Below are 25,246 nucleotides of genomic sequence, written 5' to 3' on the forward strand. Positions count from 1 at the left end.
CAGCACAATGGCATGGAAGCAGGGGCCGAGAGTACCATCAGGAGCTATGAGCACGCTTACCTTTGCACTATCTATTTGAAATTTCAGAAGTATTTTAAAATAGGCTATTTTTCAAAAAGATATCCTGCTCTGATCTGTATGCAGGAAAGTTCTTTCCTCTCTTATAACTAACTCTAATTTACCCTAGTTTAACAAACAAGTGGCAGTTCAAAGCATTGAGGTAAATACAAATAGATAACAAATTATAAGAACTTTTCAGGTCATTTTGCTGCTTTCATACTAGAGGGTGGATTTATATTCATCAGGATCACAAGAAGTTAGAAGAATGTGGCATACCACCAGAAATTTGAAGATGAGTTCTGTCTGGAATGGCACCATCCAGGTCTGTGGGTTTCTAGACGGATTCGGTGTGCTGCTGAGGTAATATGCAGGGTGCTTCCAGGGCAGAGTTAAATGAGTCATTACAAAGCTTTCATTACTGCAACTTCACCTAATGGCTCAGTGAAAAGATGTATCAAGGGCTAGAAACTTTGTGGCCAATGAGAGAGTAGAGAAATAATGAGGTAAGCTTGTCCAATCTTTAGGTAGATAAAATTCCAATAAGCTTCAGTAGGGGGTAAGTGTTTGGGGATGTATGTTCGTTGGTTCCAGGTGTGAAGGGTTTTCTACAGCCTGACTGAAACAGGAAGAAAAAGGGGGGGGGGAGAGAGAGGGAGGCAGGGAGGGAGGCAGGAGGGAGGCAGGGAGGGAGGGAGGGAGATAGAGAGAGAGAGAGAGAGAGAGAGAGAGAGAGAGAGAGAGAGAGAGAGAGAGAGAGAGAGAATCACCAGGAAAAAGATTTCATTCCTTTCATTCCTAAAGAGCATGTTTCCATGTTCTTGTCATGTGCTTGTTTAGACAATACTGAGTGTTATGTTTCTGCAAAACACTTCAGAGTCTGATGGAAGCTGTGCATTCCACAAATCATGAAGCAGTACACTGAATTCTTTAATAACAGATGTAATAAATGTATTTTGACATGTGTTTAAGAAGCGTTCCTTCTCTTGACACTACAATGTAAAGATGTACAATAGGGAAACCCTCAGACATATAGATCTGTTCACATTCATATGGATCCCCACAACAAGGAAAGTGGAGTGAAAAGAAATCGAGTGACATATCAGGCTACAGTCATCAGAGAAGACTTGGTTTAAAACCCCACTTAATCAAGGCATTAAATTCAACATCGGCCATCTCTAGAAAAGGTGCCTACCCAATCCCACGGTTTGTCCCTAGCCATCTTTAACATCTGCTGGTGTTAAATTCTTCCTAACATTTAACCTAGATCTGACTATTGTACCCCAAGTCTATTACTTCTTGTTTTGTCCCCATTGACTAATGAAAATAATTGGCCTCCTTCATCTTTATAATACCTCTTTACAAGAGTAAAATAGATATTATGTCCCTCTCGGGTCTTCTTTTCTGTGGGCTGTATGTGTCCAGTTCTCTGAACATTTTCTCAATCTTTTATCAGAAATCCTCCTGGTTAGTTAGTTCTTTCTGTGAAAGGCAGAATTATGGTGATATTTTTTATTTGTGCTGAAATGTGAATTTATTTGTATGTTAATAAATAAAGTTTGCCTGGAGATCAGAGGTCATAGCAAGCCAGGAACAGCAATCGGGCGGCAGTAGCCTACACCTGCCCTTAATCCAATCACATGGCAGGCAGAGTCTCAGTGTGGTCAAGGACACAGCCAAGCATGGTGAGACGAGCCTTTAATCCCAGTACCAACCATAGAGACCTGGAGGTCTGTATAGACAGGCAGTGACAAGGAAGTCATGTGGTTGGGTTTAGAGCCAATGACAAGGCAGAATAGAAAGGCAATAAAAACACAAGTCAGGCAGAAAGAAACTCTCTCTGGGAAAGCAATGATGGCGAGGTGATAAGATAAGGTAGTCGTGACTCTCTGATCTCTTTGGCTATTTACCTCTGCATTTGACTCTGTGTTTCTTATTTACTAAAACTGTTTAGGATTTTGTCTACACAGAATGGCCCAAACCCAGGATCCAGACGAGATATGTCCTCATCAAGTCAAATGGGGTTACCAAGCAAGGTTTATTCATGAGTGCCTCTTAGCATAGCTCAACCAGGGCAGCTCAGTTTTTCTTGGCTATCTTCTCCTCAACTAGCATTTTATTGCATCCTAAACTTCAACCATCACTTGGAAAGGGAGATTAATTGCCTTTCTCTGTGAAGCTCTCACAGACCTCTCAGCAGGGTTGTCCTTATTGGAATCATTCCACTAGCTGAACCCTTGATTCATTACCAGGCTTCATCAAATGGAGCTCTGTGTTGAGTGGTAAGCTTGCATTTTCCATATTATAGGTTAAAGAGATTCACCTGGTATACCTTTCTATAATCTTTATTTTTCAGATTTATTTTCTATTTCTTTATTTTTAAGAATTGTTTTGAGTTCACAGCAAAACTGAGCCAAAGGCACAAGGATTTCCCAAGTCTGCTGTGTACACACATGCACAGATATGCACAACCACAAGCACCTCACAAAGATGGGAGCCAGTGCCCCAAGTTTGTGTTGAATACTGCTCTTGGTACTTCAGATTTTATAGCTTTTGACGTGTAAGAACATGTGCCCACCCTGTTTCATATAGGGTGATTCATTTGGGCTGAAAGTCCTCTGGAGTCACCATAGTCCTTCTTCCAATAACCTCAAGTAGACACTGATCATTTTACTATCACTATGGTTTCTGCTCTACCGGAGCTTCTTATATTTGGGATTATGAATTATGTAGCCATTTATAAAGATGAGTTTTTAGTTCTCAAACATGAATAAGTTAATATCATTTCCAGAAACATCTAATGTTCAGATCATATTGGAATTGGTCTTTGTTATTTTTATCCCTCTGGAACAGACTAACCACCCCCCCCCTCTCTCTCTCTCTCTCTCCACCTCATTTTTATTAGTTCTTTGAGAACTTCCCACAATGCCTTTTGATCACATTCACCTCTTCCCCTACTTCCTCCTAGATCTCCCTTTGCTAGCCAACTTGGTGTCTTCTTTTGTCCCCAGCAAGTACAGTTTCTGCTATCCATATTCTCTTGGGTGTGTGGCTTTCACTGGAGAGTGGTCTGCACATAGGAGGCTGCACCTTTAAGGAAAACTGACTCTTCCTCTCTCCATAGCCATTCCATGCTAAATAGCTCATTTGGTTGGGAAATGATATTCAAGCCTTTATTATAATTATTGGTATGAATGCTAAAGAGCAATTGTACAGGATGGAAACTTAAATCTTCAAGAAGCAACACAAAATATGAATTGACAAATATCACCAGTAGTGAGTCCCACAGAGCACATCCAGAACAACAGGGATGCTGGATTTCCGAGCCTGTGAGTACTTGTGGAAGAAGTCTGTAGTCGGCTGCCATTCACTTCTTTGGATTTATTTAACCGTTGTTTCCTGGTCTCTCAAGGCAGCATCGGAAACATATAAACATTTTAGTGACAGATGAAGAACCAGCAAAATCTGAGGAAGATACTGATTACTAGAGGCACTATTCTCCAAGCCCTTCCTGCGCACTGTTCGTGGACTTCCTCCTTCAACCCTCCCGCCCACCTCGTGGAATGTTGTTGCTTTTGACATTGCCAGTAACTTCCAGTCTATGAAATCAAGCTTTGTGTATATTAAGTACAAAAGGTGTTTATGTCTCATAAGTCATGATTTAAATGAACTTTACAAAGTGTTAAAGCCTGTGCTCTACATAATGTATTCTCTTTGCCATCTGTCAAAGAAAAATGGCAATACCCAGAAAAGCATGTGTTAAGTATATCTAACAATCACAGATGTAGTAAAAAAAAAAGGGGGGGGGGATGAAAATAATTATAATAGGATGAGGTATGATTTTTCTCTAAAATTTATGATAAAAGTTTGTTAATTTTTCATAAATTTGCTTTTGTACAAAGAGAAGAAAAAGCCTGCTTAGAATCAATGTCTTCTGGACACGACATCATGATGTGGCCTTTGCCACTCTGAACTCACAGCAGCTGTGGTTATCTTCATGGAATCCACACAACCTCAAGCAATCATCAGCATTTCACCATGGATAGGAGAGAGGCTCGTGAGATCTTCCTAGTGGAAGAGCTCATGGCAAATGATGGCTATCGGAGGAAGGAGACTAATTTTTCTGTGGGGGTGTGCCTGTGGTCAGTGTCAAGGACCCTGTGAATGGCCCCACCCCTGTGCACATACGGTCAGCTCCAATTAGTCTCAGTAAAGAGAAAAGATGTGGAGTCAGGAATGAGGGAAGGAGATATATTGGGAAGAGCTCCAGGAGGAGCTGGAGGCAGGATGGCTGGAGATTTTGTTCAAAATGCAGTACATACATCTATGAAATTGCCAAAGAAAATAAATAAAAATATGAAAACTTCAAAAATCAAAATGAAACAAGTTGTTCTCAGTGGTATACTTGGTATTTAGAAAGGGGCAGTATTTAAATGAAGCCAAGGTACAAATACAGAGACCTGAGATGTTCTACCCTTCCTCCATCAACCATTCCAGACAGGACTCTGTTCATTGGCTCATTTCAGGGCTCAACAATTCTATTCCGCAGCCACAGAAAATGACAAAGCCTCTATTGTCAGCCACGGCTTTTAACTTGATGGTCTTTCAGTAGTTGCATTTTTGGGTTTGAAAACAATGTTTGTACACACACACACACACACACACACACACACACACACACACACGCATGCACGCGCGCGCCTTACTCTCCTTTTATGTAAAAATAAAATGTGAAATCGCCTTTTAAATTACCAAGAGTTAAAATAAAAAATATAAAGAGTTCCAAGCCCACCCAGACACAGCCTCTGACTCCAGGGAGCAGACAGGCATCCCTTGTATCCCTCTGACCTCCCTACCACAGAATCTGCACGCATCATAAAATGAGTGTTTTCAAGGACCTAGTTTGGGAGAAATATTCTGGGTAGCCATAAATAACTGGGAATTTTACCTAACCATTTTTGAAGAGTGTCAGTGTACGTAAGATAAAGCAATGTTACAATTAGGATTCAAGCAATTCCTAACTGCCCAGTGTAACTTTCTCTAGCAAGACATACCACTAAGGGAGAGAAGTGAGGAAATACCCATAGTGCTTAGGAATGTCTAACTCCCCTCAATATCTGTGAAATGACTCCAGTCTCAAAGTCCCAAGGAAATTGCAAAACACCAAAATATTTATTTATTTTTTTCTTCTTATAGTGCTGGGAATCAGACCTGGAGCCTCAGACAGGCTCTGCTCTGCCTCTGAGCTACATACACCCTCAGTACTCCCACATACTCTTTATTGCAACTTTTCTTCTTAAAAAGCACTCCCAATCCCAAGACCATTACATACACCTCTCATTTTCTAAAGCTCATTTTCCATGAGTCTCGCATTGGCAATTGGATGCAATGCTTTTTATTCTTCAAAGACACACACATTCAGAGTATTGTATTAGCCCAAAATATTGATTTATATAATATATATGATATACATATGTTAAAAACTAGTCCTTAAAAACACTCATTTTTCTGTCCATTTCTTCTGTTAATAGAATGCCAAATTCAAAGAACAAAACTCGTATCCTAATATCTACTAAGACTAGCATGGAAATGGGCCACCCTGTGCTGTGATGGGACTCATTAAAGAGTTGGCTTTCTGCCCTCTCCTCTCCTCTCCTCTCCTCTCCTCTCCTCTCCTCTCCTCTCCTCTCCTCTCCTCTCCTCTCCTCTCCTCTCCTCTCCTCTCTTTTTCTTTCCTCTCTTCTCCTCACTGGAAAACATTGAAAGCCTAGGTAGTCACTATTCCTCTCAGTCACTGAGAAAAGGAAGATGGCTCCTCTTTCACCTTCTTGTCACACCAGCTATTCTCCAGAAAATTTGTCTTTAAAGATAAGATTCAAATTCCGGCGAGATGTAAAAAGGACTTTTTTCCTTTTGGCTGCTGGCCTTGTGTGCCGTGCGGTTTTAGTTTTCTGAGCAATAAAATCGCTTGCACGTTTCTTTCTTTCTCTTTCTTTTCATATATCTCTCTTCAGTGTGTTGGTGTAACTAAGCTAAATGCCAAGCCAGCCCCCGCCCCCTGCTGTGTGTGGTCCACCACCTGCCACCATCCCTTGGCCATAGAGATTCCAGCTATTTAACTTTGGAAATGACATTTCTGCACAGTTCTTCCAAGAGAGCAGTGTATGTCAATCACCAGGAGCTCTGCCAATGGCAATGTCAATGGATTTGAATTTCCCATTGATGCCGGGGTGACAGGGCTATCTCTTTGACTTCTCTGACTGGTACCTTTCATATCACTCAGAAAAGTTTATTTCCCAAGGAATTTTCTTTGTGATCTCAGACTCAACATGACCTCCCTTTTATAGTCTCAAAGACCACCCAGTGTTTTATTGCCAGGAGGCTCTTCCTAGTTCACTTATGGACTAGTGGGCTCCTGTAATCTTGTCCTTGGGAACCTTGAAACTCAGGGAGAAGACTGAGGAGAATGACCTGGTTTCCATGTTTGGGAACACCGGCACACCACTGACCCCTAAGAATAGATGGAAAAGTAACCTACAAAATATGAATTCTAAAAAACACTGTGTTCATACCAACAGAAAGGTTTCTCCGGCTATGAGAGATGGTGAATTTTTTCAAAATGGAGTATGCATTGTGGGGTCTAGAATGACTAGAACTACTTTTGTGGCTACCTCCCAGATGCATAGCCATGATTCTCCATGTGCAACTCACACGTATCAGGTAACTGTACCTGAAGGACATGGGTGTGGTTGGCAATAGGTCAAATACCCAGGAGAGGAAGAAAATTTGAATAATGTTCATGTTTCACTCATACTTGCCCATACTTTAGCCTTTAGGTGTCCTGAATGTTTTTATTCCCCACAAGCAGTTTGCAAATTTGGTTTTGAAGGGGTGAGAGATGCAGTTGTCATCCCAGGGAAGGCAGTGTTGGGGAATAAGCTTGAGATGATGGCTAGAAGGGAGCATTCTCATTATCCCTTCTCTTCCTCACAGCCCAGTGAGAAGGAAGGATCCCAGGCAGGCCTCCCCAGCTTGCCTCCTGTCCTGGCAGAGTATCTAATAGCAGTCTACAGCTGCCTCCAACCACCTGGCCAGCTCTCACCTCAGGAAGAAAAAGACACGGCTTGTCTAATAATAAAACTTACTGTCCTGGAAGGAACTCCCATTTTTCCTCTGCCTGGGCCAGGCCAGGCTTGTAGACTATCCCAGGCATGGTTGTCCTCCCTTACATGGCAAAGGTCTCCGAGCACTTCTAAATCCATAAGCGAAGATTTGGAAAATCCCTATGTTCCTCAGATGAACCATGTCTCCTATCTTCAAAAGAGGAATGTATTAGTCAGCTTCCTGTGGCTATGATGAAATGCTTGAGACTATCAACTTTAAAAGAAAAAAAAAAAGATTATTTCAGAGGTTCGAATCCATGGTGGGGAAGTAACTATTTGGGGTGAAGTAACACATCATAGAAGAGTAGCAGATGATAGAGCTAAAAACCGAATAATGAGAAATCCCCTTCTAAGGTGTGCCCTAACTGACCTGAAACCTTCTAGCATCAAGGAGCCAGGGATCCTCCCTTCTAACCCACAGGACTTTGGGGGACGCCTCAGAATGAAGCTAAAGGATATTTGAGAAACATCCTCTAAAAGCCCGTGTCCTGTCTGTCCTTAAGGCTAATGCAGACTGATTCTCACATTTCTCAGCAAGTGCTCTGTCCACCTTTGGGCTTCATGGAATGTGTTGCTAGTGCAAAGTCGGTTTTTTTCAGTATTTGATTTTCTGACTTGTATTTTGGTCTGGTGGTTTAGGGTGGCCACTAAGAACCCCACCTTCCCCTCCTGCCTTGGCAGCTGTGAAAAACTGCATTTCTGTGCAGAAGTGCAAACGAAAATAACCAGCTGCAATGTCACTTCTAAGCTGATGATTTAAGAACCTGGTTTCCCTGCTGTCCACACCTGGTCCTTCCCTGGGCTCCTGGGCTGAATCCCACACAGTCATCGCCTGCTACCATCATGCTCAGAGCCATCTCCCAAACTCTGCCCACATACATCACCGCTGCCCAACCCAGAAGGAAAGTGGGAATGCTTCTCCTTTATTTTTCCTACACTGGAAAAGTGAAGCAAGAGTTCCTTCTTTCCAAGGGAAGACATAAAATGAAAACTGAATCATACAAGCCACGTGCTTACCAGAGTGCCTACCACACAGGAGGCTCCCAACTTTTTTTCACTTTATTGTGGGTCTGGCTGTTGAGACCATTGTTGAACATGAAAATTGCTAGAAGCCTCCAGATTCTAAGGTATTTACTTCTAAACACAATGAAATAGTCAACTTGCCAATTTGGAAATGATACTTGGTTTATTAGAAATGCTTGCTAACTCTTTGGCAGGAGCCCTGGGTGAAAAAATGAGAGTACAGCCACAGCTCCTCGATCAAGTGGACCCACTATGTGGGTTCCTATGTAAGCAGACCTACTGTGCAGGCTCTTGAGCAAGCAAAACGTCTACACTTCTGCCCTCACCTCTCTTCCTTCGACTCCTTCACTCGCTGTCTTCACAGGCTAGAACTGGAAGGCCTTTGATTTCAGCTAATAACGGAGCACAATAAAGCAACAGACCACATTGCCTTCTTCCCTCACTTTACCCAGAAACGTCCGTGATAATAGTTTGTGTACAAGACATCCACATTGCTTTCCACCAGTGCCTACACAGAGACTGCTGGGAGTAAACTGATGTGCAGGCCGAGGTGTGAGCAGGCTGTATACAGAGGAAGAGATGTCTTTGTCATACACATGGCAGACGTGCAGTGATCCCATAGACCCCTGGAATGACATGCAATATTACTCCTAAGAGCGTTCTGTGGACTCCTAGTATCCATGACAGCATAGTGAGTCTTGAGAAATCACAGTTGCCTTGTGATAAAATGTCACTGTTGTTAATTTCAGTTGTGTGTGTGTGTGTGTCTGTGTGTCTGTGTGTCTGTGTGTATATCGGTATGCCACGGTGCATGTGTGGAGGTCAGAGAACAACTTGTGGAAGTCAGTTCTCTTCTTGTACTATGTGGGATCCACAGGCCATCAGATTTGGTGACAAGCACCTAGCCATCTCACTGGACATCATAGTTCATATTTTATAAATAGATTAAGTGAATCTCTGAGAATAGATATGATTTCCTGGACATTCAATGACAATAATAGGGCTGGATCATACCTTTTTTTTTTTTCTTTTTCTTTTTTCTTTTTTCTTTTTGGTTTTTCGAGACAGGGTTTCTCTGTGTAGCTTTGCGCCTTTCCTGGAACTCACTTGGTAGCCCAGGCTGGCCTCGAACTCACAGAGATCTGCCTGCCTCTGCCTCTCGAGTGCTGGGATTAAAGGCGTGCGCCACCACCGCCCGGCTTCATACCTTTCTAATTTGGAATAGGGTTCATTTTTAAATATTTGAAGCAAAACATAGATACTTTGCAGGTCTTGTGGAAGTGGAAGTTAGTGATGTTTCTTCAATCATCATCATTAGTACATATTAGTACATAGTCCCAGGAACATGTGGGCTGCTACGCTAACTGCAGGACAGCAGACAGTAGTACAAAGGACAAGGGGGTTGAGGAAGTCTAGGGCCAGAGAAGCACCTCTGGGGGGTGATGGGTTTATGGAGGGCTGCTGATCCTGATGAGAGGCATCCTAGCAGAGGGAAGCATCAGCAGCATTTAACCAGAAGCAGGGACTAGGATTTTGGGAATGTACAACATTAGAACAGAGGGTACCAAGGCAAGGGACCACTATGGTGGAGGAAGAAGCAGCTTTTGAGATGTACCTACGACTAGAAGCAGCTCAGTAGAGCCAGAGCCAAGGACAGCTACAGGGCGACTGCAGAAACAGGACCACAGGAGGAGGAAGTAAGCAAGGATTCAGTCTGAGGAACATTGTCTTCACCCCATAGGCAATGTGGATGCCTAAGTTTATGTGGGCTGCAATAACTGTGAACTGGAAGCAAGAGCCAGAGAGGATACAGACCACAGGGGATAATGATATTGACAATTATATCCTGTCATCTGGATCTTTGGGAAACAAAGAACTGTGTCTCAGGTGGGCACATTCGTCTTTAAACTGGGTGAAGTTGCTGTCCATGACACATGGGGATTAACCAGTGAGATCACACACAGCACTTATCAAGTCTGCCATATTAAGATGGTTTGATTTATCATTCAGTGTTACATATTGTGGAAGCCATAATCACTCAGCGGAATCCATGTGTGCTGGTTGTTTTGTTGTGTGTGTTTGTTTTTGTTTTGTTTTGTTTTGCTTTGCTTTTTGCTTTTTGCCAACTTGACACAAGCCAGAGTCTTCGGGAAAGGAAGAACGTCAATTGAGGAATTATCTCCATCAGATTGTCCATAAGCAAATCTGTGTGGCATTCACTTTCTTGATTCATAATTGATAAGGGGTGGGGAGCTCATCCCACTGTGGGCAATGCCATTTCTAGGCAGGTGGCCCTGGGGTGCATAAGAAAGCAAATTGAGCAAGCCAGGAAGTTGCATTCCTTCATGATCCCTGCCTCAGTTTCTGCCTCCAACTTCCTACATTTGGCTTCCTTCAGGGACGGACTGAATAGGACAGGCGAATAAACCAAACAACACTCTTCTCCCTGTGTCATTTTTATCACAGTAATAGGAAGCAAACTAAGATGCTGCATTCTAATTTCGAATTTGGATGCTTTGCTGAACTGATCCCTCTCGCAATGCTGAGCAATGGCAGTAAGCCTTGGCACTCATTCAGCCTTGCCATCTTGAGGGGAAAACAAGTCACCCTCCAGTGGGCTTAGGCTGTGCATCGTGGAGCTTGGTAGGGCAGGAGTGTTAGACGTACTTCCCACTAAGTTCTCCTTTTGAGAGTGGGTTTGTCAGTCAGGACAGAACATCATCTGGCTAAGGGGCTGAAAATCAAATACAGTTTAAAGCTTGTAAATTGTACAGGAGCTCTTTTGACTCTGCCTAACACTTGAGCAAAAGCCAGGTATTGGGTTCCTTGGGTTGTCGGAGAACAGGGCCGCTTATAAGGACTCGAGAATCCTAAACTGAAGAAGGCTTTTATCTGAATACACTAATTTCTCCCCTCCAGAGAACCCAAGTTTCCTTTAGAAATCCTGATTCCAAATTTTTAAATGTGGTCTAGAGTTTGGACCTTCTTTGGGCATCTCAGTTCTTTATAAAGGTGATTTGGCCAAACAAACACTCAGGCCAATTCTGTTTCAAATTCACTTGGCCTCCACAGAGCCATCAATTTAAGCTACCTTCTGTCTGGATTTCCCCTGCCAACAATTCGCTGCTTGGTCACTGTTTCCAATTGCTAAAGTGACCCTGAGCTGCGGTTGCTAGAGAATGCCCTGGTTCAGGCAAGGTGGTGGAGACACCCTAGAACACAAGGCTGTTTCATTGACCTGGTAGCCCTGGAAAACACTTAAGTAGTTCACATTTTCTTATGCCCTAAGATGTTAGTGGTGTGGCATTGGAGACAGGATGTGACATCAAAGACAAGAGGCCATCTATGAGAGCTATCTGCCCCAAAGTCTGTCCTTTGCCACAGGTTCTTAGCTTTAGCTCAGTACCCACAATATATATAGAGAGAGATCTGTACTTGAATGGTCCTAAAGGAACTTTATGAGGTTGTGTATGTAAAAACCCCTTCCTAATTCACGGGGATGAGCTCCGAGGACCTGGGCAGATGTCTAAAGCAATGGGTAGTATGTAGTCCCATATACATTATGATTGTTTACACACACACAAACCTGTATTAACTTCAGGTTTTTCACTTACATCAGAGACATCACAGCTCTCCGTAGCATGCCTGGATTTCCAGCATGGCTACATCATGTCTTTAAAGAGCGAAGTAAGGATAACTTGCACACAAGCACACTAACACCCTACCATTGCACCAATAACTGTGACAGCTACCAAGTGACCAGTGAGCAGGAGCTATCCAGTATGGGTGTGCTGAACAAAGAAGGGGTGTGCCTCCCTGGTGGGGGTGCCGGGAGACAGCGGCATCCTGTCAAAATAACTGAATGCTTACAAATTCTTCATATCTGAATTTTTCCACTTAGTATTTCCAGGCCACAGTTGACGTCAAATAACTGACATTATGAATGGGAGGGAGGGGCTACTGTACTAGTTCGGGCATACCGTCTGTAAATTAAGCATGCGGCTTTCCTGTCAGCTCCAAGCTGAAGCTCAGCAAACAAGCTTAACTCTTGAATCAAGAGCAGAAGAACACAGCTGGGGGGGGGGGGGGGGGCGTGGCCCGGCCTGTAATGTCAAACTCAGTCTCAGAGCGAGTCAGCAGATCACCGCACACTGAGGCCAACTTGTACAATGAGACTCTGTCTCAATATATTTGAAAAGATTCAGAGAAGGGACTCTTTTGTTTGTCCAGTTCCCTACCAGGGCTCTTGAGGTACAGCCTTGCCCCCTCTCTCCAGCTCCTTGACACGTGATAGGGGAGACGCCAAATGAGCCAGCAGTCATGGCACCTACTTCAGTGACATGTGGGGAGAAGCTGTATCTTGTTGTGGCTGTTATAAATGCCAAGAAATGAAGTTCAAAGGCAGCGTTTCTGGATGCTGAGAGTGGACAGGAAGTTATAATTTCATCGACTCATGGATATATTCATCCATTCAACAGCTAATGATTATTTTCCACCTATTACAGATGGCAATGATTGCTGGGAGCCGTGCAAAAGGCAAGCCTGGGTCATCTACTATGGGATTATCCAGCAACTGTGTGTACGTGTGTACATCTCTGGGTGGATATGTGTGAGTGGTTGTGCCTGGGGGGCCAGAAGGGGATAGTAGAATCCCTGGAGCTGGAGTTATAGGTAGCTGTGAACCATGTCGTAGTGTTGGAAACCGTACTCTGGTCCTCTGCAAGAACAGTGAGATCACTGAACATGGAGAATACGAGCTCATGACTACCTAGAGCCTTCACCCCTCCTGAAAACTGTTCGTTGTTCCAGATGGGACTCTGCACACAACCAGAGGAGAAAGGTAGACACCAACCCAGCTACAAACACTGTGATCTCCAATGGTGACCTGCCTGCATGGCACACTGGTACATTGATGGCACAAAAGGTTGTGGGAGTAGCCAGCCATTCTCTGAATGGAATTAAAGCCCCACTCCATGAGATGGAACCCATGCCTGACACTGCTCAGGTGGTCAAGAATCTGAGACTAGACAAGCTCTGGTACTAGGGGACAACTAAACACTGCTGTTCTGCTAAATGAAAATAGAAATAAAATTACTCCTACCAACATTCTGCTGTACTCATAGATCAGTATCTTACTCAGCTATCATCAGAGAATCATCCTCCTGAAATAGATGGGACCAAATACAGAGGCCTACAAAAGGAAAATGTGTAGTGAGTGAGAGACCATGGAACACTCAATCTGATGTGGGATGTCTCCACCAAACCCCTCCCTTCAGGCCTCAGGGAACCCTGTGGAAGAGAATACAGAAGGAGTGTAAGAGCCAGTAGGGCTGGAGGACAACAAGGAAATAAGGCTTTCTAGACACAACAGTTCTGATTGATGCACATACGAACTCACAGAGACTGTGGCAGTGTGTACAGGGCCTGCATGTGTCTAAGCTAAATAGGGTCCCAGTGCAAAGAGGGAAGTAGAAACAAGCCCTTATCCTTAACACAGAAATTATCTCCAATTGATAACCACTCAAAAATGAAAAAAAAAATACATTTCTCCAGTGGAATCTCACTGAGTAAACAAACCACACTTAAGGGCATGATTCATGTAGATGATCAACACAAAACAAAATTGATGACATTTTTGGAGGATTTTTTTGTCTCACTGTACTGGCTAGTTTTATGTCAACTTGACACAAACTAGAGTCATCAGAGAAGAGGGAATCTCACTTGAGAAAATGTCTCCATAAGATCCAGCTGTAGGAAATTTTCTTAAATCGTGATCAATAGTGGAAGGCCCAGCCCTTGGTGGATGGTGTCATCCCTGGGCTGATGATCATGGGTTCTATAAGAAAGCAGGCTGACCAAGCCATGAGGAGCAAGCCAGTAATCAGCACCCCTCCACGGCCTCTGCATCAGCTCCTGGCTCCAAGTTCTTTCCCTATTTGAGTTCCTGTCTTGACTTCCTTCAGTGATGAACAGTGGCATGGAAGTGTAAGCCAAATAGACCCTTTCCTCTCCAAGTTGCTTTGGTCATGGTGTTTCAAGTGAAGCAATAGAAACCTTACACTCACAATTCTTTGTCTGGGATTTTGTTTATTCCTTAAATAGATTTCCTTGGCTCTGTTTGTTTGTTTTCTTTGTCCTATTCTGGTTTATTTGTTTTTACTTTAGCTTATTTTTTATTATTTTTAAGGTGCCTATTTGATTTTTTTTTTAATTTAGGACCAAGTTTATTTGTTCACTTAAAAAAACAACAAATGTCGACTCGATTTTGTTTCCACAAAACATTTTCTTTAAAATAAAACTTCATTCTAATTCAAGCCTCTGTATTTGGTGTACCTGTCATCGAGGAATATGAGTGGAAGGTAGATTAGAAAGTAGGCCATAGTATCTTCAATGCTGTAGAGATGGGGAGCCTCAACCACATTGAGAAAATTATGGAGATCTCCTATGGCCAGCTGGCAGCCTATATCCTTTCCTTGACATATATTTCCTAAGAGGGTGAGAACACATTTACAGTTTACAAATTATACAAAGTATTAAAAAGTAAACTATTTCAGAAACACTAATCCCTCCTGAACCCACTACTGTGAGCCTGTGCGGATCTGCCTTCAGACTGAGCATGTTTACTTAGAGAGCCTAGGAAGACAGCCACTACTTAGATCAAGACAATGTATTCATAAAAACAAGGATTTAAAACAAACTTCTTTATAACACTTGCAACTGAGGCTCAACACTCCCTGTTGAGAGAGTTACTGGATCATGAGGACTGTAACTCCACCAATGGGTTAAAGCATGAGTCCACAGCTGAATGGGTTGCCAGGAGGGAGGGAACAGATGGGAAGCAGGTAAGAGGAGCATATCTCTGCAGGGTATGCTGTGGCCTCTTCCGGTCTCTTTGCTTCCTGATAGCCAATAGTGAGCGGCTTTCCTGTGCCTTGCCCTCTTGCTGTGTTTCTGCCTGCTACAGGCCTGAAAGCCGTGGAACCAGCTGACCATGGACCGACACTTCTCACGCCATAGACAAAAGCCTTCCCTCTGAAGTCAGGCCAGGCCTTTTGTCACAGCAGTGCAAAGGGACTGATGCAATGGCATGCGATTTCTAAAGGAAGGACTGCGTCTGCTTACAGCACTTTATACCAACTGATCTCTAATTAAAAGTTTTTTCAGACAAGGTTCCACCATGTGGTCCAAGTGTCCCAGCACTAGCTATGGAGTGCAGACTGGAGTTGAGACCCTCCTGCCTAAGCCTCCAGAGGACTAGGATTAGAGGCTTGACACCACACTTGGCATAAGAAAAAGTTTTAGTTCAAATCTATCATGGTCATTGTTTATATCTCATAAAAGGGTACCTTTTACGATACCTAAAAATTTTAAGAAAGGTGAGATAAGAGATTAAAGAAGGGCTTTACAATACAGAGGAGATGAACTCTTATACTAAATAATATGGCTCTTATATACATGTATAATTATCCAATATTGGGTCAAAAACATGATTTTGTAAAAACTGTGATGAGATACACTACTGAATATTCATTTACTTCAACACTGACATTTTTATGATTAGCTTTATTAACAGGATATATGTTCATGCACATACACCTTTTTACAATAGATTCACTATTCATAATGTTTGATTCAAACCAACAAATATTCAGTTGAACACGAGAGAAGAAATGAGATTTTCTTTCTATGTAACTGGCTAAATTGTTTTGAAGAGTAAAAGTTAATATTGGTATTTAAAAACCTAAATTTTCAAGGCTTCTGTCAATTCAACCGTGAATCTCTTCCTCAGTCCACAGGACTGCCCATTAGTCTTTCCTGTCGGAGAGCAATTAATCTCTTGAACCACTTTTCTTCAGCTTCAGCTTTTTCAATAAATAAATTTGGATGAGCCAGAGAATTGTCATCTTGGTACTTGATGGCCATGGGGATGCTGTCAGGGTCTATTTCCTTTCCAATGCTGGGTGGGTCAGCGGCTACTGATGCTGGTCCTGATGCTGGAGTCGCATGCTTCACTTCACTTGGTTCTACTACTGATTTTTTGACTTCTTTACTTGATCTGAATGTCTGCTGAACAAAAGAATCGCTTTCAAAGGCTTCGATTTCTTTAACTCTTTATACTTGTTCCACCAGGGTGGCTTGGTCTCCCTCTTTTCTTCTCTTTGCTTCTTCATTCCTTTCTTTGGCTTTTAGTGCTTCATCAGCTTTTGCAGAAGCTTCAAGAACCAACTGTAGTCTGGCTTTGGCCTGCTCAGCTGGTGGCAGATGTTCTAATGCAGCTTTGATGTTTCCAGATTTCCCCCGTTTGATGCTGTGCACTTCTTTGTCCTTGCCGTTCTCCTTCTCCTTCTCTCTCTTCTCTTTGTCCCGGGCTTTCCGTCGCTCACTCTCCCTAGACCTCCTACGGGTTCTTCTGTGACTGGACCTTTCACTGCTTTGACTGTGGGAACGTGGACAAGGTCTTGATCTAGACCTTCTTGTTCTGCTTTTGGACCGAGACCTTTGAACTCTATAGGATTTTCCTCGAGCCCTGGATCGACTTCGACTTCGTTTTCTTCGGGAGCTGTAAGAAGAGCTGCTGCTTGACCTGTGCCTGCGTCTTCTCTCATAGGAATGTGAGCGAGGCTGGCGGTCTCTAGACCAGGACGTGGACTCGGACCATGGCCGCCTCCCGCCCTTCTTGCGGCTGTATGTCCTGCTATCTGAAGAACTACTCGAAGAGGAGCGTCTCTGGTGTTTCTTTTTTCTCTTGCTTCTGCTCTCTTCCTCGGTGTCTGATGACCGGCGTCCCATTTCTGGGTCGACCTTCAGGTTCGCACCTCTGGACGCGGGGACCTAGAACCCCCTCTTCAAACCATGGCGCCACGTGCGTCCTCAGAACTTGATTCAGTTTAAGCTCAGCGCCTTCCTCGTTCCCGCCTATTTGAATTCTAATGAGAGAGAGAAAGAAAGAGTGTGGATTTGGGTGATGGAGAAGTGGTGAGGATCTAGAAGGAATTGGGGAAGAAGAATCAGAATCAAAATATATTGTATGAAAAAAAAGTCCATTTTCAATAAAAGGAAACAGAAATTGATACCACAAAAAAAAAACACAAAAAAGAAAAAGAACATAACTGTGCTTAACCACTGAGCTGTCTTTCCAGTCCAATGGAAATTGCTCCTTTCTCCAGTCAATATGAGTGCATATATAACTGGTGTCTTATCCAGTGTTCCTCACACCGTAATTACAGGTAGAAAATATCACAGAAAGATGAATCATTTTCAATTCTGTACAGAACAGGCTTCTCTTCTATTGTATAAATTCTGTATTCACTAAAAAATTATAGCTTAAATAAAAGATTTATTTCAATTTTCCAAGTCAAAATATCATCTTGCTAACAACATTGATCATGGTTAAGGTTACATGGAGAAGGTGGTTTGTTCACCATCCTCATTAAGTTTATATGGGACATATAAAACCTATCCTATAAATTTTATTTTATGGAAAATAAATATCTGTTGTCAAGAATTTATTATCAAAAATCAAAATCCTAACATTTTGTTATAGGGCCAATACAATACCAGGTCAACATTAAAGAGTCATTAGCTATTTGTAACTGGAGAGATGATTCAATGTGAAGACACTTGCTGCATAAAGGTGAGGACTGGAGTTTGGATTTACAGAGCCTAAGGAAAGGGTGAATGGGTGTGGCAGCCTCCAAATGCACAGAGGAGCCCCAGAGCAAACAGGCCATATCAGAAGTTCTAGGTTTGATTCAGAGACCTGTAGCAAGGAATAAGATGGTGAAGTGCTGTGGAAAGCTTTCCTAGCATCAACCCTAGGCCTCCACAGGCACGGGCACACACAGGCATGACACACATGCTAACATGCACACACACACACACACACACACACACACATACAAACATTCACACCAGACACATATACATAAAACCAGAAAAAGAAAAATACCACTAAATATTACATTTACGGGAAAGTTAGTGCTAAATATACATCATTAAAAAGAAATTCCTTGGAGAGCATTTTGTTTCGAATTTTCCAAGTAGCAATCACCATGATTTAGTTGTTAATGCCTCATCCCTCAATACCCATGTGCTGAAGACTTGATCCAGAGAGTAGTAGTTTTAGAAGGCAGTGAGAACTTTAAGAAGTGGAGCCTAGGGAAGTATCACAGGATACAGATGGGGTACCCCCAAAAGGAATTGCAATATTTGTTTCCTGACAAGAGATAAGTGGTTTTGCTGTGTCCTGTGACCCTGCCATGACACACTACCTCACCAAAGCCTAAAGCTGTATGCCAGTTTCCAATAGACAGGAACCTCTGCAACCGTGAACCAAAACAATCTATCTCACTTTGTAAGGTGATTAACTTGGGTGCATTGATACAGTGGTGGAGAGCTAAAACAGTAACTGAACTACATTCAGTTAATATTGCCCTTAACCAGCTCAACCGCCTATCCTGTGGGAAGCCATGATCCTCACTTCATGCGAGTACTACAGGCTCAAGAATAGTGAAAGCAAAGTGCTTTATTTTTCCACCTTGTAAAGTTGAACATTGGACTTAAGATAAGGCAAAACAGCAGGTGAAATAATGTAGTACCAAACCGTGGTTTTCATCGTCCCTGATCATGAAAAATTCCTGCCACAGTTTTCCCTTTGGCTGATATCTAGCACAGTACATGCTCTAAATTTCCCATCTTCTTGGAGCTGAAGATTCCATTCCTCTTTCATGACACATGGGCTCAATCATACAGCAGACTTTAAAGTTTCAACTGTAAGATAAAAGAGAAAGCTTCCAGGTGAGCAGGCTCCCAGGGAAAGACAGACTGAGGGCCTCCCACTAATCTGTGATTCACTGATGAGCTCATACTGAACAAACCTCATATTGAAAATGAATAATAATGACTGATCTCTTACATCTTGAATCTAACAAAAAAGTCACCCAATCCTTCCAGTTGTTCAGACCCAAATCTCTCTATTTGTCTTCCTTTCAAGTCCCTCACTTAATCTATCAATAAGTCACCCAATCCTTCCAATTGTTCAGACCCAAATCCCTCTATTTGTCTTTCTTTTAAGTCCCTCAACTAATCTATCAATAAGTCCTACCTGAAAATACAGAAAATAAAAACAAAGCAAAACTTCTTATAATACATTCACAACACAGTTCACTTCTGAGATTCCCAAAATGTATACAAACTCTTTGAATCAATAATCAAACAATCCTTAACTGTCAGTGTTGGAGCCTAATCTGGCCACTTATACTTGTAACACCCTCAATTCCCAGACTCCAACAATGCCTGTTCACAATCTACATACCCCTGGTGTACCATATCCAACATTTCCACCCAGCCAGATCACACTTTGTGCCAGAGTCCAGCCAAGTGAATCTGCCTGTTCCTCCCTTCAAAGGTAGGCTACCTTAACTCAAATATTCACCCCCAAACTTTAGGCTGAGAACAGAGTGCACATCCTATATGCCAGCCCCTTGTGTCCACTTGACATTATTCTGTCTAAGCCATATCGAACCATCAGGCCCAACCCTGCAGGTACATCCTGGGACATCTGACCCAGTCTGCTGTCTTCATATCAGACACAGAACTTATGAAAGAAGTCAACATGCCTGTATCTCATCACAAGAATATGAACAATATAAACGATTAAGGCAGTGTCCAAGCCCCCATACATCCATAATTCCTATGGGAATGTTCTACAATGAGAATTACCTACATAAACCCCAGAACAGATAATTTAAAAGAATAATCCTCAACTTCATTAGAGTATTCAACAAGTTTAAAGAAGGCACAGAAAAGCATATCAACAAACTTACAGAAAATTAACTTAAAGAGAATAAATGCTTGAGTGATGTCTAAGAAAACACAAACATAAGTAAGACTGCTTGAAATGATGAAGGACATGAGAACTGAGTTCAATAAAAAGACAGAAACACTGAACAGAACAGGCTGAAATGAAGGTGGAATTGAAAAAGGCAAGAATCCAACTAGAAAACTCAAGGTAAAGTTTTGAAAAAGTACAATGACTCAAGCAGAATACTGAGTATCATGACTTGACTATAAAGCAGAGTAAATAGACCAAGCAATCAAATAATATGATTGTAAAATACAGAGAAAGAAGGGGACATATGGGAAAAATAGGATGCTATGAAAAGACCAAACTGTTGAATTATAAACACAAAAGGGGACAAGAATTCCAGATCAATGTCATAGACCAGAACATAGATGGAAAATAAAGAAAGCCACACCCATATGTACAGAAAAAGAACACAGAACATGAAATAGACAAGACCAGAAAAGAAATTCCTCACAGCACATCATAGTTAAAACACTAAGCATACAGAACAAAAAAAGAATATTGAAAGCTGCAGGAGAAAAATACAAGTCACACACAAAGGAAAAAATATTAGAATAACAGCTGATTTCTAAGTAGACATGTTGAAATATTCTCTAACAATGCATTTCAAGTTCTAAAAGACCACAACTGTCAAGCTAGACTATGACACCAAATAAAATGGTTTATTATATTTGAAGAAGAAATAAAACTTCCCACAATATGAACAGCCTTTAAAAAAAAAAGTTTCTATCCAGAAAAACCAAGCCTAAAAAAAAGAGAGAAAGCAAAACTTTAGGCTGAAGAGAGGAAGAAACATAGGCAAGAAACTGTAAAAAAAAAAAAAAAAAAAAAAAAAAAAAAAAAAAAAAAAAAAAAAAGTTATAATAACTAAACACAAAGACAAAGTACTACTGAGATAAACACAACAATGCAATGACTACAATCAACACACACCTTCCAATATTAACTTTAAATGCAATGACTTCAATTCTCCAATTAAAAGATACAGGAAACTCAGCTTTAAAGAGAGACACCAATTAGAATGAGAGGTTGGACAAATAATCCAATAAAAGGGAATCAGAAAGCAATCAGGCTTCGATATTCTGATACCTGAAAACAACAACAACAACAAAAATCCTCAAACTAAATCTAATCAGAAGAGATAAAGAGAGACACTTCATTCTAATCAAAGAAACAGCCAAGAAGACAGTACAATCTTAAACATATGTGCCAAACTCTGGGGACATCCAGTTTCATAAAATGTGTACAAGTGGAATTAAAGACACAGATTAACATCAATCCATCAATAGTAGGTGATTTCAGTGCCCCACTTTCTTTATCAGACAGGTCCTCAGGACAAATACCAAGCAAGAAACACGGTAATTGAAGCATGTTATATATCAAATGGGCTTAAAGAATATCTATGAAAAATTCTACCCCAAACCAAAGAATATGCATTCTACTCAGCAGTACATGGAAGTTTTTCTAGAATAGACCACATCCTTGGAAACAAAACAACTTTTAACAAATTCCAAGACTGAAATATAATATAATATAAATATAAATATAATATAATATTTATATATATATATATGTACATCCTCTCTGACCATAATACAATAAAAACTGGAAATTGAAAGTAAACATATCTCTAATAATTATGCAAACTCATGGAGCTTAAACAATTTAATTCTTTTTTTGTTTGTTAGTTGTTTGTTTTGTTTTTTCAAGACAAGGTTTCTCTGTGTAGCTTTGGCACCTTTCCTAGAATTTGCTCTGTAGCCCAGGCTGGCCTTGAACTCATAGAGATCCACCTGCCTCTGGCTCCCAAGTGCTGGGATTAAAGGTGTGCACCATCACCACCCAGCTAACAGTTTATTTCTGAATGATAAGTTAAAGAAGAAATCAAGAAAGAATTAAAACATGTCTTAAAATAAATGAATATGAAAATACAACACAACAGAACCTCTAGGACACACAAAAAGCAATCCTGCCAAGGAAATCTCTATCTCTGAATGCCTACGTTAAAAGATCAGAAAGAAGACAAACAAATGGCTTAATGATATACCTCAAATATTTAGAAAAATAACAACAAACCAAAACGAAATCCACTAGATGACAATAAAAAAAAATCAGAGCAGGAATGCTGTGGGATATCCTTCTGTATGCTGTGAATGTGTGTTGCTCTCATTGGTTGATGATAAAGTAGTTTTGTCCAATGGCCAGGCAAGATAAGGTTAGGCAATACAACCAAACTGAGGGTGGAGATGAAGAAGGGTGGAGTCAGGGCAGATGCCAGCCAGCCACTGAGGAAGTGAGACATATAGAAAATGAGGTAAAAAGCCAGGAATCAAGTTGCAAAGCATGGATAAGAAATAAGGATTAATTTAAATGTAAGAGCTATCTAGTAATAAGTATGAGCCATCAGCCAAGTATTTATAATTAATATAAGCCTCTGACTGGTAATTTGGAAATCACCTACCTGGTATAATCCGGTGTATGGGACAGAAAGCACTGCCTCCAGTTACACAGGAATTAATAAAATATAAACAAAGTAAACAATGAGAAGAATTAACTAATCTTAGAGATGGTTTTTTGAAAAGATAAAATTGATAAGAACCTTGGCCCAGATAAAACCAAAAGAAATAAAAACATGATCCAAATAAACAGAATCAGAAATGAACGTGGAAGCCTCACAGCAAACACCAAAAAAAAAAAAAAATTCAGAATATCATAAAAGAATGTCTGTATGCCATTAAGTTGAAAAAGATCAAAAAGAAGTTGATTAGTTTTTAGATTAATCTAACCTACCAAAATCAATCCAAGAAGTTATCAACAACCTATACAGACTCATAACAAACACTGAGAAAAAAGAATAATAAAACATCTAATTTTAAAAAGTCCAGGCCCAGATGTGTAGCATGAATCTTAAAGAGTCTTATTAATAAAACAAACTCAGGGCCAGGTATTGGGGTGAATGCTGGAAGGTCAGAGAGACAGGACAAGCCAGAGCCACCTCACCTGGCCAACTTCTCAGCTGGTCTTGTTTCCTCAGACTGGAAGCCTTTATGTCCTCATATCCGAATGGCTCTCGGCTGAACTGTGCTGCTCAAAACCTAAAAGCTTAACCAGCCAAATGCTTAACCAGCCAAATGCTTAACCAGGCCAAATGCTTAACCAGGCCAAATGCTTCTAGTTTCTGGTCGTCACACCTTATATACCTTTCTGCTTTCTACTACCACTCCCTGGGATTAAAGGCTTGCTTTCTGGGATTAAAAGTGTGATGAGTCACCATGCCTGTCTGTATCCTTGAACACATGGATTTCTGCCTCTGGAATGCTAGGATTAAAGGCGTGTGCTACCACTGCCTATCCTTTATGTTTAATATTGTGGCTGCTCTGTCTCTGACCCCAGATAAGTTTATTAGCATGCACAATATTTGGGGGAATACAAGAGCACATTTACTCTCTTTTTGTCTAAAATTTAAAAAGCTTATAACTAATACAAGAAAAATTATATCCAGTAAGTATATACAATATACACAGTCAAAATTACATTAACGATTTGACAGATTCAGATAAAAACTCCATTATATATATATTAACAATGTCCAGTCCAGTAACATAAACTCAGACCAAAAAATTTTTATTACTTATCTTATTTAAAATAAGTAGTTCCTTTTTAAAGGTAGATTCCATAATCTCCCTTTTTATCTAATCATATCCATATTCTCTCTTTTTTCTTTTCATAATAGATTCAGTAGTCTACCTTTTGTCATTTTTATATCTTCCCCTTTTTCTTCAGTGTAGATTCAGTGATCTACCTATTTATCCTATTATTTCTTTATCTTTTTTCTCAGAGTAGATTCAATGATCTATCTCATATCTTATTCTCTTTTTCTTTTTGCTTTCTAGGGGTGAAGATATCTTTAGGGAATCTTGAAGAGAAAATTTTTGGGTTAATTGTCAAATCCTGTATCATTTGTCCAGTCTCCGCATAAAAGGAAAGTTCAGGGCTTGTCATAAGTCCTTGCTCAAAGTAGTCTATCAGGCTGGATCATCTCAGCTAGTCATCTCGAATTCGTCCTGACCAGTTTGTAGTCCAAAGCTGATTTTTCCATGGTGTTAGTCGGCTTAATGGCTTTATCATAGTCCATGTGGAATCATCTTTGTGGGGTCCCGTCATCCTTTTGAAGATTTAAAAGTCGCTCTTAGGCATGGTCTTGGTTCCCTGCAGGTTTTTGTTTTTTTTTCCTCCTCTATGGTTTGGAGCAATTACAGTCTGATAAATGTCTGTCTCTTGGAACCATGAGTGGTCTTCCCTAGAAGAGAATATCTTCACAGCAGTTTCTCCCCACCATTTGTCTTGCCAAGCTTTTCCAAACTGACCTTTGCCGATGCTTTCTTGTAACATGATGGTCCTGGCAATTCTTCTCTGAACAAGCAGTAGTAAACCCTTCGTCCCAGGTAGCAGCATCACCACAATCAACAACACGATGAGAAGGAGCCAGCAACTCAGAGCAGCAGCTTTTGCCTCCATGGTCCTGCCACAGTTTGTGGTTCAGCCCCGGCCAAAGCTTCTCCTTAGGCAAGCCTCCTCGGCCAGCTTCAAACTCCAGATTCTCCTGCCTCTGCCTCCTTCAGTAAATTCTACCGGCTTGTGCCACCACAACCGGTCGAGTAGCTCAGGTCTGAGCTGGGGCCCGCAAGGTCGTAGCCAAGTAGCTTTTTCAAGAATTCGTAGCACAAACGTTGGGCGCCAGATGTAGCATGAATCTTAAAGAGTCTTATTAATAAAAACAAATCCGGGCCAGGTATTGTGGTGAAATGCTGGAAGGTCAGAGAGACAGAACAAGCCACAGCTAACCTCACCTGGCCAACTTCTCAGCTAGCCTTGTTTCCTCAGACTGGAAGCCTTTATGTCCTCATATCCGAATGGCTCTCAGCTGAACTGTGCTGCTCAAAAACTAAAAGCTTAACCAGCCAAATGCTTAACCAGGCCAAATGCTTCTAGTTTCTGGTCGTCACACCTTATCTACCTTTCTGCTTTCTACCACCACTCCCTGGGATTAAAGGCTTGCTTTCTGGGATTAAAGGTGTGATGAGTCACCATGCCTGTCTGTATCCTTGAACACATGGATTTCTGCCTCTGGAATGCT

The 25,246-nt window shown here is 41.4% G+C and overlaps 1 long non-coding RNA gene and 1 pseudogene across 1 annotated transcript in view; one reads left to right on the forward strand and one right to left on the reverse strand.

Moving 5' to 3' along the window:
• Positions 1-25,246, forward strand: part of LOC119086824 — a 101,836-nt gene that overhangs the window by 36,399 nt on the left and 40,191 nt on the right. The window lies entirely within an intron of this gene.
• Positions 15,192-17,117, reverse strand: LOC114690819 (annotated as a pseudogene).

Source organism: Peromyscus leucopus, chromosome 16_21 (assembly GCF_004664715.2).
Source record: "Peromyscus leucopus breed LL Stock chromosome 16_21, UCI_PerLeu_2.1, whole genome shotgun sequence".
Taxonomy (NCBI): domain Eukaryota; kingdom Metazoa; phylum Chordata; class Mammalia; order Rodentia; family Cricetidae; genus Peromyscus; species Peromyscus leucopus.